The sequence below is a fragment of the Phodopus roborovskii genome, unplaced genomic scaffold (assembly GCF_943737965.1).
Source record: "Phodopus roborovskii unplaced genomic scaffold, PHOROB, whole genome shotgun sequence".
NCBI classification, from domain to species: domain Eukaryota; kingdom Metazoa; phylum Chordata; class Mammalia; order Rodentia; family Cricetidae; genus Phodopus; species Phodopus roborovskii.
In genome coordinates this window covers 398,144-416,359 of record NW_026126822.1, presented here as the reverse complement: position 1 = coordinate 416,359, position 18,216 = coordinate 398,144, and positions in this window count along the sequence as shown.

The following is an 18,216-nucleotide window of genomic DNA, read 5'->3' as shown; positions in this document are numbered from 1 at the left end:
TTTAAAAAAATATACATAATTAACACAGGTTTTGCCCCAGTTGGGAAGAGACATCCACCTGGGCCCAGCCAGGACAGCTTTAAAAAGCCTCAAACACATACCGGCATGCTGGAGGCAGTGCATGTCATTTACCCATGGGAAAAAAGGAGTGAGAAGAAAATGGGCACCTACTCCTCCCAGGCTCTGATAAACTTCTGCAGGAACAAAGATCACAGGACAGGGCCTGCCATCACATTCCTGCTGGATGAGACACTTGATGGCCGAGGGCCTGCTCAAACCTGGGGAAATGTTTACACACCACAGAGCAGTGCTCATAGTGATTGTCCATCTCCATCCCTGGATGAGCTGCCCCTTCCTGGTAAGGTCAAGTAAGTACCTCCGGCTTTCCAAACCTGGACAAACCTCAAGCCAGAGCCGTTTCCCGAAAGCATCACCCCCGGGTTTCCAGCATGCCCACTGAAGCTTACTCTGTGAGGCCACAGTCCCAGTCAACGCAGTTTACCACACTCAAACTATTCCAACCAGCTCTTGCCAGCATGACTTTGATGGCATCTGACAAGACAGCTGTTCTGACTGCCACCAGTGCCACACCACCTAAAATAACCAACCACATCCATTTTTGCAATAGGCCTTGCCCAGCATCATCTCATACTGTACTTCCAAAGGAGCTTGTTTCTGTTGCCAGAAACAAGGCCCCATCACCTCCCAAACCTCAAATGCAATATCTGCGGCTAGATTTCAGCTGCCAACCAATTCCATAAAGGAAAGTGATATTCCACGACCACTCCCCCCTAGCCCACCACAGCAGCGCAGAGGTCAGAGAGGGAGGCCATGAAGAGGTGGGCCTCACATAAGCTACAGAACACTGCCAAGTACACCTCTCTAACTGCACATTTTCATTCTCTGGAAGAAGATATGGATATGGAAGTTGATCCATATTATGGCTATATGATTACTTATTATCAAAGCAATTAGCCAAATGCTGAAGTGATGATAGAATTATTCTCCTTGTCTTTTATTTACACTATACTAGTTACTGAACATGGTATGATTCTCAGAGTTTATAATATATAGTGATCAAATTCCTGCTTGCTTCACAATTCCTATGACTCTGAACCTCACACTCCAGCACTTAAATCATTACTAGTCTGGGACAGAGCAATTCCTGCAAATGCATGAAATACAGGATTTCAGGTGTACACAGTCAAGCACTCATTGTGAAGTGAACATACCCATGGGTGACTATCTTTTTGAAATGGTTTTAAGTTGATTCCTATGTTTATCTCAAGTTGTATCTAGTTTGAAATCATCCATTTTATGTTTTAATTTAATTTATGTGTGTGTGTCATCCCCATGATTTCCTGTGTGGAGTGCCCAAGGGAGACAGAAGAGGGCACCTGATCTCTGGAATCTAGATTTCACTGAGTCCCTGAGTTTGAAAGTCAACATGAGATACCCTGTATCCATCCTGGGAACTGCAAGAAGAACAAGTGTCCTCATCTGCCTAGCCACCTCATCGAGCCCCATTTGGATCTGCATACTGCAAACAACAGAATTACTTTTTATATAAGGCTGAAAAGAGTGCACATTCTCAGTACATCACTGAGCTTCTTCTGTGACAATGCTTTTGGACACAATGCTTGGTTCACTAATGTTCTGCACACAGTGATGCCATCAACAATGATGGGCAAGTACCTGTTTAAAAAATATACTGAGGTCTTTGGCAAGCTGTACATGAACCATGTTTTAGGATAGGTTTTGGCTCTGGAGGATCCATATACTTATATCCAACCATGCTGCAAACCATCCCATACCTCCCAGCAGAGTATTAAGTATAGCATTTCCTTCTGAAAACTCCCTTAGCTCTCTTTCCCACTTATTTCTCATTGGCCTTGGTTTGCAGCTACTGCAGGTTCACCACGTAGTTCCCTGATGCCTCCTCAACTGATTGACAGTAAATCTGTGAGGACTGTCTTTTTCTTGTTCCTTTAGTAAGTTTGTTGACTTCTTTCTTGTGATTTACATATTTTATGTAATTGCAAATAATCCAGATATTAAATAATCTAATTGAGGAGTCAAAAGCAAAGAATTTCTTTACAAAATACTCTCAGGTAACTCCTTCATTTGCAGGCAATGAACTCTTTACTTTCATGAGAGATCATTTGTCAACTACTGCCAGGATTTCTGGAGTGGTTAATATTTTCCTCCATTGAGGTCTTTCCCTAAAAATTCAAGCCTATACTACACCAGGAACGTACATTTTAAGTGTATGTTGCACATTGACCTCTGACATATTTGGCATTGATATTTTATAAGGTCAAATAGAGAATGATGAATCCATTTATTTACTGACTTTCTTTTATTATCTTTCCTGATGTTCTGAACTAAATATGTTGCATCAGGGTAGGCTTGATCTCACATTAATAGGATGGTCTCTAACCGTTGCCACAACCAACACACACACACACACACACACAGTTTTAAAATTTCTTGAAAAAAATATATATATTCTGAGTACTCAATCTGTGAGGTGTCCAGAGACACCTGGGAATCATATTTTTTATTTGTTTGTTTTTAGTTTTCACCAGAATAAGTATTTAGATCATGCTGGCCTTGAACTCGCAAAGATATGCTTTCCTCTGCCTCCTGATTGTTAGGATTAAATGCATGCACCAACAACACATATTTGGAGTCAGATGTTTTGAAACCATTAATTTTCTTTTCTCTTTGTGTATGCTGAGATAGCCCCAATCTCTTTTCTTCCTGGGCCAACTATCTGAGTGCTGAGCTTATAGGCATGCACCCTTCACCCATGTGAAAAATTTAATTTACCAAATATATCAGCACAGACTTCATTGTTTCAAGACATCCATGTCAAATGTTGTTATGAATACTTCGTAATTATAAATAATAATCACCAAATTCTAATAGGGACCTCTCTTTAAACACTGTTTTCTGAAAATGTTAAAAAGTAGGAGCATCTCCTTCCTACAAAGTAAATATATTAGTAAGCAATGTCTCACTGGGGACCTGCCACCCTACTTTATTCTAAGAACCACAGGACATACTGACAGATACACAAAGCTATGCTAGGTATTTGGAAAGGGTTTATTAAGAGATTTCCAGTAACTTGGCTACAGAGATGGCCCAGCAGCTAAAAGCAACTGCTATTCTTATTGATTTTAAGGGTTCAATACACATTAAACACATAATGTCATAGAACCATCTCTGTAAGTCCAATTTGAAAGAATCTGGTGCCCTCTCCTGGCTTCTGCAGAAATCAGCCACATACAAAGTGCACACGCTAACATGCCCTCAGACCATATGAAATAGTGCTGGGCATTGTAGGACGCACATGTTATCCTTTAAATGAAAAGAAATAAGAAGGTGAGGGCTGTCGTTCTCTAAATACCCTTATGTTGGAACAAAACCATCATTAGATTCTGAAAACTGTAGGGTATTTGTTTGGTGAGTTATCAATTGATAGTTGATTCTCTTGTTCATTTATCATTCCTCTTTTTTTTTGTTTATTTCATTCCTGCCTATTTATCTATTTATTTATAATTTGGATACAGTGCCTCATTTTGTGTTCTGTTAAATACTAATATATGAAGATGATAATGGCCTACATATAAATTGCTTAACTAAACTCTGAACAAACAATCTGGAGGATATGCATAAATATAAGCACACAAAAATAAAAGTGGGTGATACCAGGGGAATATATCCAATACCTCAAAATGTAAACAGAATCCATTCATAAAAAATAACAAGCTGAGTGGTGCACTGAAAATAAAAAATACAGTTATCTGAACAGGATGTACAGAGAAAAAAAAAACCCTGAGGGAATACAAGAGATGGAATTGAGAATCTTTGGCTTTTAAAATATGATAGGATAACAACATATAAAAGTCAAAGAAACTAGACCCTACAATATATTAAAACATCAGGGATGGAGAAAATGGCATATTCCATTACAAAGTAAAATGAAAACATCATCTATATACAAATCAAACATTAGAGAAACTGCTAGAAGGCTAATTCAAATTTACAGAGGATAACTATACCCAAGAAGTCACAGGAAAAAATGAATTAACATTGGTAATAGTGAAGGTCCCAGACCCTCATGCAGACCCCTACTTGACTCCCATGACTGGCTGCAGAAAAGTTCCAGCAAGATGTAGGCCGCTAACTTAGATGCATGAAGTTAACCCCTATTTCCCCAAACCTCTGGGAAGTAAACAGTAGATACTCTTCATCTGGCAATGAACCAATCAGAAGATAGCCTGCAGGCTCTGGATGTGCTTTGCTGATAATATTGGAATGCAGGACATAGCAACTGCCCAGTGATGACATCTAGGAGTAGTATCCTTCTGCAGGTGAGGCTGACCAGTCAACTCAGAACAGGGTGCCAAAGCCCAAAAGTGCAACAGTCTGGAGACTGTTGATATGCAACTAGGAGACCCCCAGACATTCCACGTTCTCTACTCCAATATATGTCCTGCCCCACTGCTGCACAGGGTCACTCCTACTCTACACACTGTGACAGACTGACAGTTATCCCAAGTTAATTCAAAAGTAGACTCTTTGCTTTTGCACTGCATCTGGTCTCATTGTAGTGTCGGGGGTTCAGAGTCTGGGCACAACAAAACCACAAGAAGGAAAAACACACATATATACACACATAAATTCTCTCTCTCTCTCTCTCTCTCTCTCTCTCTCTCTCTCTCTCTCTCTCTTTCTCTCTCTTACACACACACACACACACACACACACACACACACACACACACTCACTCAAAACCATTGTTTATAGATAGCTCTCCAGACTTTTGTCTAAATTGACCAATGCAAGGGCAATGACTAATAGAATGGAAGTGAACAGATTCCAGTCTTCTGGTGTAAAAAAAAAAAGACACACATCTCCACACCAAGAATAAACATTACCTAGGGTAAGGGGTTGGAAGAACATATTTCATGTAAAGGGACATTTGGCCAGCATGTGGTAGTGCACATCTTTAATCCCAACACATATAAGGCAGAGACATGTGGATCTCTATGATTTTGAGGGAAACCTTGTCTACAGATTGAGTTCTATGAAAACCAATCTACACAGAGAAAGTCTGCCATGAAAAAAAAAAAAAAACAAATATTGGCCATTCTTGGTTTTGAGGTTAGAAACAAAAACTCTTAGTATAATGGCAAACCAAATTTAATGACATACACAAAGTTCTTCATCATATAAAATGACTTCATTCCAGATAAACATGGGGGATTATTCCTATGTAAAACATCACAAAATTAAACTCAGGGATAGATATTACCTGACAATATCAAAAGATTCAAAAAAACTTCTTTAACAAAGTTGAAAATCCATTTATGATAAAAAAAATAACTGAAGAACCTAGAAATAATAGGAACATAGTCAATCTTATGCTAAGAAGGGAAAAAAAGTATTTCCACTAAAATCATCAAATAGACAAATCTGCCTTGTCTATTTTCAAATACTTTCATCAACTCTTTGACAATACATTTTAATTTGATCATATGAATTCTCCTCTACCAACTCCTGCCTCATTTAGCACTCATTCAATACCCACTCACTACTTTTTTATTATTTTTATATATTTTATTTTACATGTCAATCGCAGTTCCCTCTCCCTTACAACCTCCGTCACTCACTTTTACCTTGTCTCCCCCCTCACATGTACCCTGACTACTCTCCCCTCCCATCCTCCCCCACTCAACATGAAAGGCTACGTCATCCAGGTGTAGTCATGTAAATCTGAAAAGTGATTTCAACTAGAAACTATGAGTTTTCTCCTGTCTCTAGGTTAAGGGAGTATCCCTCCATGGGGGATTTGTCTGCAAGTCTTTTTGTGCACCAGGAACACAACCTGGTTCCACTGTCTGAGGTCCATTAGTCTACTCAGCCCTTCTAGCTGAGGCCCATGCTCAGGGGGTCTGTGTCACTTACATACCAGATTCACACCAGGGAGACACAGAGCAAGCTGTACATACAAAATAAGGAAAGTAAAACAGCCATGTGGCAGAATGTAGATTAATAGAAACAGGTTAATTTAAGTAATAAGAACCATTGGACAATCCTAAACTAAAAGTCAAGCTTTTGTAATTAATCAGAAATCTACGTTTAGGGGCTAGCAACCAAAAGACAGTCCAACCAGAAGGCTTGCCAAAGGAGGCTGTACAAGGGAAGCTGCACCTACCAAAAAGCTGCATCAAGATGAAAAGCTGATTGTGGCCAGCCAGCAGGAGATCCTTCAGGTTCACTGCCTGAGGCACTGTCAACCAAGTGGTGCCCTGAACACATATCCAATGTCACTGGACTACACCTACATCAAGCCTCTGGAAGGCCAGCATGATGGAGACAAGTTGGTGAGTGAGCACTTCAGTGTTGCCTTTTCACTACCTGATGATCGAAAAGCACAACTGCATGAACATGTGTATGCAAATGCTGCAGTGAGGCCAAAGATGGAATGACAGACCAGAAGCTGGACCCTGCATAGCACAAGTCAGTGAGTGTGAATAGCATGCCATTGTCCTTCAAGCACATGGTTGGTATCAGTGACAACGTTTTACAATGGTCAGCATGACAGCCATAGGAATGCTACAGGACAAAAAAAAGGGCCATGATGGTTTTTAATCTATTGAGTCATAGAAATATGAAAAAGGAAAATGTACCTGGTTTAACAGGAGTGAAGAGCCCAAAGACTGCACATGGTCAGAGCCCTGCCAGTCCAGGGAAAAAGAGTCCAAAGCAAAAGACACTGTAACTCATCATTCTGAAGTTCTCAATCCAGTTCAGGAGGCCCCACCACATTGGGTTCATGGCAGGTGTACTGAGGGCAGAAACAGAAAGCAATGCTCATCGCATAAGCCACAAAGCATGGAAAGTCAGAAAGGGGCCAAGGTCTTATCCTCCTCATTATATCCTAACTTGTTCCATGCTTCCACATACTAAAAGTTCCATCGCCTCCCAGTAGTGCTCTCCCCCCCAAGGACCAAGTCTTTATGTCATGGGCCTAAGAGGAAAAGTCAATTTCCAGATCGTTGTACCTAATCCATCAACCCTCCCATCTACTTTCTGGCCACCTGGCAAAACACCCCACATGTGCTTCAGCCCATAAGTACTTCTCATGCACATGAGTTATTAAAGCCTCTCTGAGACCAACACACACACATACTAAGGACCATGCTAGACAGCACTCAGGATAAAACCCTGATGCCACATTGGCTGTTAAAGTGTTTCTGCTATTTCTGACTTTCTATATTTGGTACTTTGATTCTTAACTGCCAACTAAAATTTTTCTTTCAATTATGACAAAATACAAGGCTTGAGATAGAGAAAATACACTGAGTAGAAAGAGGTGTCGGCTTTCATCTAGAGCAGAGGGAACAGAGGCTGCAGCCAGCCCTGAATTGTCATTTTCTTGTCACTGGAAACCAGGGAATATAAATGGTCATTCATGTGACATTGGAGAGGAACTTTTAAACATCTGTCTTCAGGACCCAACTACCAGGAAGGATTTTCCACTTCTTTGTCTGATAACTAGGTGGGTAAAAGAAAATCTCCTGAACACTCTTTGAGTGTTTGTCTGTCCTAGATCTCAGACTGTGATCCATTACACAGATTTTCCATTGCAATTGTGCCTAGTACAGAAATTATGCACTGAAAATTAACATTATGGATGAACACCCATGAATATGGTCAGCAGGCATAATTATAATCCATTTTACTAATTTCTCACCTTACCAAATAGAAGGAAGATCCTCTCTGCCCATCAGGTTAAATTTATGTTCATGTCAAAGAAAACTTGGGGCTGGCTGGCTCTCTGCTTGGGATTCAGCATTAACAGGGATCACACTGCAAGATCAGTGAGAATTCTTATATGCTCTGAGGCTCCAGAAGAGCGTGCATCTCTTCAAAGGGGAGGGGAGACACTTTAAAAACTACAGTGCAAGGGAAGGACAGAACTCAGCTAAGGACACACAGAACTCAGCAGGCATACCTCAGCCAGGCAAAGCAAAGAAGCCGTTTTAGGGGAGAGATGAAAAAGGCTGACCCCCTCACACTGTGTCCCCTCACATACTGTCTTCCTGCAAGCTTTTATAAACTCCTTGGAGGGTGCAGTCTATGGAACCATGGAAGGAAGCAAGCTACTTGTCCCTAGTGACATCCACAAGAACAAATCAAGTTGCCAGAGGCTCTCAACTAGTCAGTAGACTTATTATCATTAGGAGGGAAGAGAAAGCAGTGGATGCAGTTAGTCTGAACCTCAATCTACTCCAACACCGACTTTGATCTTCACCTACTACCTTGCTCCTCTTCATGTCCAGACTTTCAGTGAATCAGTCTACAGATGTACCTTGGGACATGGCAGGTTTCTTATAATCATCTCCATAGGCATTTGCTTTTCAGAATATTACCCTGAAGATAGCTGTAATATCTGCCTGATGGAAGGACTCTCTGCTCTGCTGTAGACATCTTGGACTTTATAGTTTCCTGGAACAAGAGCTTGTTTGTTACTGTACTGAGAGAGATAGGATATCAGGTGAGTCATGGTATTCTCTGGAATCACACCATGAAGGAAGCTACCTGAGCATAGCCCAACTGCTCGGTCATTGTGTTACTGCTTCACAAATGCTGTCTGCACAAACACACACCCCAGCACAGCACAGTCCTGCCTTAAGGCCCTCTTAAAGAACTAGTCTCGTATGATGCTGAGGGCAGAATATAGAAATTCCAATGTGATGGCACCAATAAATACAAACGTACAATATGAGATGTCCTTCTGTACATATGTTTCTCTCATTTTTAATGAATAAAACAAGGACTGGGCAATACCCAGGCAAGGAGTAGAGGTAGACCTATAGGAGGAAGGAGGAAAGAGAGAGAGGGATGCATTTAGAGAGACTTGGAAGATGGGAGGTGCCTGGCACTCTCTGGTAAGATAGGGCTATATAGAAATACAAAGTAATTGTTGGTTAATAATTAAGACAGAGCTAGACAATAAGAAGTCTTAGTTAGCCATCAGCCAACACATTCTAATTAACACAGTGTCGCTGTGTTTGTTTGGAGTTGAAAAGGGGAGGGATCAGACAGAACAGAAACCTCCATTTTTAATCATACACATACTATGTGCCAAAAGAGATGAAGAATCTCAGTTAGTAACAATGTCTATAAGGGATTTCAGCTTCTTCTGCCTGAATTCTACATGTTACAGTAAAATGATGCTGGCACCTTAAATTCCTGAGTATGTGGTCACATATAATGCACATTAGTGAACACATATATCATGTGTAGGGCACAGACACTCTGCTGTTAGGAATGCCCCTCCGTAGGAATAACAAGTTCACAGGAAAAAAATTCTTTAAAAAATAGTAAAAAATAATATCAAAAGTAGTAATTAATAGATAAGACAAAGCCAGAGTGCCAAGAAAACACCCTTGTGTTCATTAGAAAATCCCTGTGCTGGACTCACTAAAATCTCCATGGGCATCCTGTCCTCTGGGAAGGCTGACCTACTGTACTTCAACTCCCTTGAGCAGCAACAAATGCATGAATATCATCTATAACCATATCTCTTCATTCTCTCTCTTTTTACCATATGTCTCATTCAAGTCATCTGGTCTGTTGAGGAATCAAATCAAAATTCAGCTAAAGTATTGACACAGAAATATCTCTGATCTGAAGTCCCACATCTCTTTTCACAAGAACCAGCTGTGATCCTAAGAAGTAGTGGGTTGGCCTGATTTTAACAGGCATGGGAAGGAAATCACTCCCTGACTCAGGAAGAAGGCACCAGCCCCTGTGTCATTTCTGAGGCCCTCTTGTGTTCGAATAAAGTATCATACTTAAGACCCCTGAAGCTTTGATGGCTAGTATTTCACAAAGCTGGCAACTTCCATGTGCAACATCTTCAAGGAAAGTTCTCAGAGCTGACAGAAGATAATCGGTGCTAGGCTTGGTGATGTAAACATGTTATTCCAACTACATGATTGACTGAGGCAGAGAGATCACAACTTCAAGGCTAGCCTGGATACCCTACCCTGGCCTCCAAATAGACTGCAAATAGTAGGGAACAAAATGAGCTTGTGACTGAACATTTTCTAGTACTTTGAAATGTAGTAGGGTTAATCTCACATGCAATTGCATATTCAACAACTAAGCAGGACGTTGGCTTGTGACCCTAGGGTAGAATTATGCTCAGTAACCATCATGTGCTTTCTTTATATGTGTGGCTTCCAGTGAGAACAAATACCAAGGTTTTAACCCTTTCTGAGTTTCATTTGTTCACCCACTGTGTCCATGTTTTCCTCTAAGTAGTTTGAGGTTTCTGTCATAGAATCATATGGGACTTTATTCCAGTTCAGCAAGCTAGGACATCCATAGTTGTGTCCCCTCCTTGTCTAACCTGCAGTATCCTGCCTCTCAATGTATTGTCCTCTCCTGGTCTAGCACGTAGGTTACTGCATCTGCATATTTTCATCTGCATTGCTTTTGGATATGCTCCTCTATACTCCTTGTTGTATTGTAAGTTGCATATTACACATTAAAGGACAGGGGAGGTAGGAGAATCTAAAGGTATCCCTGCCTTTCAGAAAGCATGTGCCTTATAAACTGTTGCAAGCAGCGGTGCTGAGGCTTCTATTCAGAACAGAGGTAGACTAAAGTAGCTCCGGGTCCTCTAAACCTGAAGGGGGTATGTGTCTTCATTCTGTTAGGTGTCAGGACACCAGAAACATACACAAAATATAGTTATTGCTTCTACACCTTTCTCTCTCTGTATTGCCAATATTATGAACCACCAAGAAAGGATGCACAGGGAAATGTTATGCCTGCCACCAGCATCTGGTTTTCTGAGACTAAGCTTCTCAGAAATGGAGGTACAAGTATGAACTGAGTGCATGCCATTGCAGCCTATAGTGAGACCCCTTGGAAACACCTCCGGTGTCTCCAATGACTATCAAATCCAAAGAGATTTAAATTTATGTGAACCTATCACAGAAAACAAAACCACTTTTACTCAGTAGGGTGAAGTCACAGAAAGACACCAGATAAGTTTTAAAATCTACTCAAAAAATGATACAGTGGTTCTCACATTAAATGCTAGCACTCAGGAGGTCGAGATATGTGGTTGACTTCAAGACTATAATGGCATACAGATAGTGGATTCCAGGACAATCAGAGTCATATAATGGGACACTGTCTAGGAACAGAAAATCTACTGAAGCTCTATTGTAGACAACATGGGTCAGGACAGCCTGAAAGTGAAATCCACAGGTTCAGTCTATAGAATGCGTTTGAAAAACAGATCTCAGGCTATGAATGATATGTGACAAAGCCTCTACTGTTGATGACTCCAAATACTAAATGTGGTGTCACCTCCTGACCAGGGTGATGCATGTGAACCAGCTTGCGAATTCTATTCCCAATGTGTCTACTTCTTCAATGCAGATATGGTTTGTCCAACAGACTGCCCAGTATTGAGCTACAGGAGAGCTCAATAGTACATCTGTTGCCCATCAAGTGGGAAACCTGGGTTCCATCCACAACATTATGGGGCCTAACAAATAAAGTGAAGGAAATAAGGTCTCCAATGGCTTCTGGTGACATTCCTAAACTAAAAGAATGGAGACAGCAAATGAGTGAGTGGGTAAGGGAGCTAGGCACAAAGACTGACAACCAGAGCTTAATATCCTAAACTCAATGAGAGAGGGAAAGAAGCAACTATTATAAGTTCTCTTCTGACCCCCACAAACATGACATGGTGACAACACATGCATATACCGAAACACAATAATTAAACCAACCAACCTGACAGATGCTGCTGCCACAGTATCCATGTTCTCCTCAATCAAATCCCTCCAGCTCTGCTCACCAGTCCTCTCTGTATGGAGGCCAGTATTTGAATCAAGTGCAAAATCACAGACAAGAAGTTCATTATGTGTGTCTTGCGTTTTTGAGGGCATGAGTGAAGCTGTGTATCATCTGTTAAGCAGTGCCTTCTGGCAGACTACTCCAAGTCATCGTGTGAAACAAGCACAGGAGAATCCACCCTCTATGATCGGAAAAAAAAACAGAATCTAAAGTGTCTTGAGAAACTTACAGGCCACGCATTGCTGGTGCACTGCTTTAATACCAGCACTCAGAAGGTAGAAGCGGGAAGATCTCTGTGAGTTCCAGACCAGCCTGCTCAACAAGAGCTACTTCCAGGACAGCCTCCAAAGCCATGGAAAAACCCAGTCTCAAAAAAAAAAAAAAAAAAAAAAAAAAAGAAAGAAAGAAAACAACCAGAAAAACCTTCAGATCAGAAAAATTCCAGCTTTAAGTTTTCAGATCAGGATTGTTCAATAAAAAACCCATGCTCAAACATTTTGGATAAGATGGGAAATGCTCACCTTCTGCTGTTCTCATGCTGTTACACACAGCTGTCTTGTGGGAAAGAAAAAATGACCTGCCTCTCTCACATGCATGTATCCATTGAAAAGTACCAGAATATGACATGGTAGTGATCCCTTACAATCCTGTCACTGCACAGACTGAGGAACATGTAGCATGTGTGTATACACCTTTTGTACAATGAATGAAATAAAAGAGTAATAAAACTAAGTAGATAAAAACTCTCAAGACCCCTTTGGTTCTAATTGCATTCTTGGAGACGATTCCTTTCTAACAATTAATTTTGTAAGTCGTGACAGGAAATTGATGATGGATTTCATTCTGTAAATATGTCCCTCTTATTGCTTAATGAATAAAACACTACTGGCCAATAGGAAAGCAACAAAGGCAGGATTAGGAGACAAGTAGGTTTCAGGCAGAGGGAGGAGGAGTTTCAACATGCAGGATAAAACAGGGTAGAAGTCCAGATCCACTCTCCGGGAGGATAAGACCACGTGGAAATACTTAGATTCATAGAAATGGGTTAATATTTAAAACAAAGCTAGCAAATAAGAAAGGCCAGTAACAGACCAACATCTTTATATATAATACATAGTAATTGGGTCTTATTTGGGGCTGGCTCGGCTGTAGGACCAGACTGGGGGCAGAAAGAGCTCATAATAGGAAACTCCAGTAGAAAAGAAAGTAATTCCCACTGTCACCAGAAGTGATTAGACAAATGATCTCATTCACTTAATGGATCACATGAAGTGAATCTTCAATCTACAAAACAGTCTCGGCCTTTGAGAAATTGTTCCCTACCTGGTGGTACAATTTGGGAGGGTATGGTACCTGCAAGAAGTCCAGCCTTCTTGGCAGAGTGAATACTTTGGGGTGACATTTAAGTTTACAGCCCACACATAGGTCTTGCCAGTCGGTTTTTCCTGGTCAGCCATGAAATGAACTGCCACAACCACACAATCCACTGCCATGAACTGAGGGACTCCACCATGCCCACTCTGATGAGATATGCCAGAATACTGACCCTGAGTCAAAGTAGACCTTTCCACCCTTGTTTCTGTTGATAGGACATCATGGCAGCGAGAGGGTTCTGTGGGTGCAATTGCTAGTTTTCAGTCACCTTGATATGAGTTAAAGTTACTAAGAGCAGGCAAAAGTGAGGTTTCAATCAATGAAATGCCTCCAGAAGGTCAGTTGAAGGCAAATATGCAGAACATTTTCTTATTGATAACTGAGGGCCCAGCCCATTGTGGCTGATGCCACTCCTGGGCTGGTGGTACTAGGTTCTGTAAGGAAACAGAATGAACAAGAAATGAGGGGTAAATCAGTAATCATCTCTCCTCCATGGCCTCTGCATCACCTCCTGCCTCAAGAGTTCTTTCCAGTGGACTGTGACTCTGGATGTAAGAGAAATAAACCCTTGCCTGCACAAGTTGCTTTGTGTCATAGTATTTCACCACACCAATAGAAACCCTAATAAGGACAGTGGATAAATGTGCTTGCTGCCAACAATGATCACTGGGCTTTGATTCCAGGGACACACACAGTGAATGAACAGAACAGATTCCTATCACTGTCCTTACAACTTCACCCATGTGGAGCAGTGCACACCCAGCCACACCACACACACACACACACACACACACACACACACACACATGATATTTGTAAAAGGAAGGGGGTAGAGAGATGGTCAGCAGTGAAGAGCACAGGCTGTTCTTCAAGAGGACCAGTATGGGATCAATTCCCTGCCCCCACATGGCAGCTAACAATTGTCTGTCACTCCACTTCCAGGACACCAACATCCTCTTACTGATACAAATGCAGGAAAAACACCAATACACAGAAATAAAAATAAATCTAATCACAATGCAAAAAGAAAGTAAGCTGAGTACAGACCTGATTTTCAAATACCCATGTATCTAAGACTCCTAACAATACTGGAGGTAGTACGTGAACTGGACTTCCCCTATAACGACATTCATGACTACTTACATTGTCATCACAAAGCCTTCCTCAGGTACCTGATAGAAGCAGGTGCATTGAACCATAGCCAAGCACTCGGTCGAGCTCTGGGTGTCTGGTTCCAAGAGATGGAGGAGGGATTATATGAGCAAGGGGGATCCAAGTTTGTGGGAGTTCATGGACTCTGGAGGAAAAGCTAGGGACCATCCTATACACACACACACACACACACACACACACACACACACACACACACACACAGAGTGTTTAAAATCATTTTTAAAAACAAAGATTACATGTATTCATTTGTTATGTAATTCTCCTAACAGATGCCTAGAAATCAGAAAATATCAAAACTTTTATTTACTTTTCAAGGCGTGGTCTCACGGTGTATGCTAAGAGAGCCTCAAACTCTTTGTTCTCTTTGCCCAGCTATCTGAGTGCCAGGATAATAGGTATGCACTGTATCACCCAAACAATATATTTAATTTACCAAACAAATCAGTATGTACTTCCTTTACTCAGTCTATCCATGTCAAATACCATTCTGAGTACTTTGCTATCAAAATAATGATCACAAAAATTCTAACATGTATCTCTCTTCATATACTGTTTTCTGAAGATAATAAAGTGGGGGTCACTTCCTCCCTACAGAGCAAATATTGTAGTAAGCATTGTCTCTCTGAGGAACCTGCCACCCCACTGTAATCTGAGAATCACGGGATACACTGACTGTTACCCAAACCTATGCTAGGTATTTGAAAAGGGCTCATTAAAAGATTCCTAATAACTGGGCTGGAAAGATGGCTCAGCAACTAAGAGCACAGGCTATTCTTACTGAGGATCAGGGTTCAATAACACATTAAGCACATAAAGCCTTACAACAATCTATGTAAATTCCGTTCCAAAGAATCTGGTGCCCTCTTATGGCCTCTTCAGAAAACAGCTCCACATACATACACAATGCACATACCTAGATGCATTTAAAACACTATAGAGTAAGTTCAGGCATGGTAGCACACACTTATATTCCCAAGACTGGATAGAAAGGCAGGATTATCTCTGTGAGGTCTAGACCTGCCCAGTCTACAAAGTGAGTTCCAGGACAGCTGAGAAACCTGGACTCAGAAAACAGAAAGAAAAACCACTAATAAAGTAAAAATAATTCTTTTAAAAGAGAGATTAGTAATAACCTGAAAGAGGCTGATTTTTGTCTGTGTCACAAAAACCACAGATGTCATGCTACTTTTGATTCTACACCCCATGAAATGACTCCCATACTTTCTGTTGTCTACCCCAACCCCACTCCCCACAGATCTGAAATAAAACTCAGGACCTAGATGTATATGTGTTCATTCACTGAGATACACCCCCTAGGCCACAATTGTCTAATTAACTTTTTAAAGGAAACCAAAATTTTACATATAATAATCTAATGTATGACATAGTAATTAAAGTAATATCATATACTTTAAAGAATCACTGAAATTTTAAATATCTCACCAGAAAAACAATATTATGACTTTATTAGATTAATTAGCATGATTTTACCATTTCATAATATGTAAATTTCAAAATGCCATAAATATGTACAATTTTTGTCAAGTAACCTTGTAAAATGTTTTAATCGCAGCACTCATGAGATAAGAGACAGGTGGATCTTTGTGAGATTGTAGCCAATTGATGTACATAGCCAGTCCCCAGGTAGACAGGCTTACATAGATAGGGAGACACTGTCTCAAACAAAAGAGGTTGGGTGTACATTATTGAGTTCACATTTTATGGGCTTTTTCTGAAACACACTCTGATAGATGCTAAATATGGTGCAGGAGTTGTAATCAAAACACATTTAGTGTCCATTCTGATGTTATCAGACTGGCCTCAAACTGGAAATCCTATGTACCTTACTGCTTAAAATCAAAATGGCCACAATGATCACCCAAAGAACTACAAAGCCTATGTTTCTTAAACAAGGATGTGGTGCTGTTTGCCCAGGTTCCTCTGAGAATTCCTGTTTGCTTTAAAAGGTTGCATAGTGCTCACTATTTTAAAAACCACTGTTTTCCCTCACCCACTGTCCAAGTTAAAACAACATTCATCAGAAATTAAAGGCAGTATTTTGACAGAACCCAGGCCACCTGAGCAGGCTGGGATGGGCCCTTGGGTCCCAGATCTACAGCCACTTTTTATCTTTTATCCTTACACGAGGTGATAAAAGTGCTTAGTAGTTGAAATGGATGTAAACTCCTGTTATCTTTACACAATGTGAGTAGTAATATTGTGAATGAATCCCAGGAGAGCCAAGGCCATATGAGACCCTTGCTTAAAAATTAATAAGGGAGGGTTGTGGCAGATGCCTTTAATATGAGCACTCCACAGGCAGAGGCAGGCAGATCTTTGAGTTAGAGGCCATCAGGACTAAGAGTGAGTTTAAGTCATAGAAACCCTGTCATGAAAAACTAAAAACAAACACACAAACAAAAACCTCCTTAAACCTCCCAACAGCCATTACCTCCAACATTTCAGGTGCATTTAGGCCTTCGTAGTCTGCACTCTCCCCAAAGTCTTCTCCATGACAGCTTGCCTCCTATATTCCTTTATCCTGACCAACAAGGGAACTGTTGTAGCCAGGGGGAGACAGCAACTGTAATGAGCAGGAGAAACAGACTGCACCCTCCACAGTGGATGCCACTTCACTGCCCCTCCCTTAGCCATGTAGCTAAACCCAAGGTGCATGCCTGCCAGAGGACAAAGCTGCTCCATGACATCACAGAAGGCTCCAAAGTGGAAGTGTGATGGCTGCACATCCATTTCCCTGGGGCAAGTCTGTGTATGCACAGGGCCTATGTTGTTCCCTGGGCACAAGGGTTTTTTCCAGCAGAAATTTAAACAACAAAGAGTCTTGGTGGCTAAAAGCTGCTGAATACAACAAAGAATGGGAAGGAATGAGTGAGGCCTGAAGTAGACTTCGTAGGAGACAACAGGAAGCCTAGATGACAGACAGGAAATGGGAAGACATCAAAGAATAGAGGGTCGGAAACTGGAAGCTGAATCAGGGATATCTGTCACAGCAGAGTCACAAGACAACTTCCAGGGAATTGACTAAGAGTACTCAAAAGCAATTGAGACACAGAGTGTGAATCTGACCAACTCAATCACTAGACTAGAATAGATGTCAGGATGAGTGTGTTTTCTCCTCAGGGAAACTAGTGGTGCTCAGGAGAACTAGAAGAGGTGCATCCAAGGCCTTTAGTTTCTCTTGGCCACTGTCTGCATGGATAACTACTGCTACTGAAAGACCCCCACTATGCATATTGCCTGTTTGTGAAATGGAGCCCTTGTGGGCCAGAGAGTTTGGCTCCTGATCCTTTAAAATAGATCTGGGCCTTCAATTTAGTCAGTAGATCTTGAACCAGTAAAGGATATGGACAGTCTGTTACATGCAAAAAGGAATGTGAGACTTTACCTGATGTGAGATGAACTTTTCACTCCGTGGTCCATCGGTATTGTTTTACTCCAGTGGCTCCTTGTACCCAAGCTGTTTTGGTACTCAGTGGCCCGTTCGTTTCAGTGAGACCCGAATGTTTGGCTCCAGTGTCCACCAGGAAGGTGACTGGTTGCCCCCTGACTCTTAAGGTTAGCCTGGGCTGGGGGGGGGGGCTCCTGGCCCCGACCACCCTAGTCTTCATCTAGGGCTTGAAGCTGAATTGGTCTTCGGGGTCTGTCCCCATGCCTCTGATTTTTAGGTCTCTTAGAGCAATCTTTGACCCAATGGCCTTTTTCTTTGCAGTAGGCACATTGGTCTCAATCTACCTGGGGCCTCCTTCC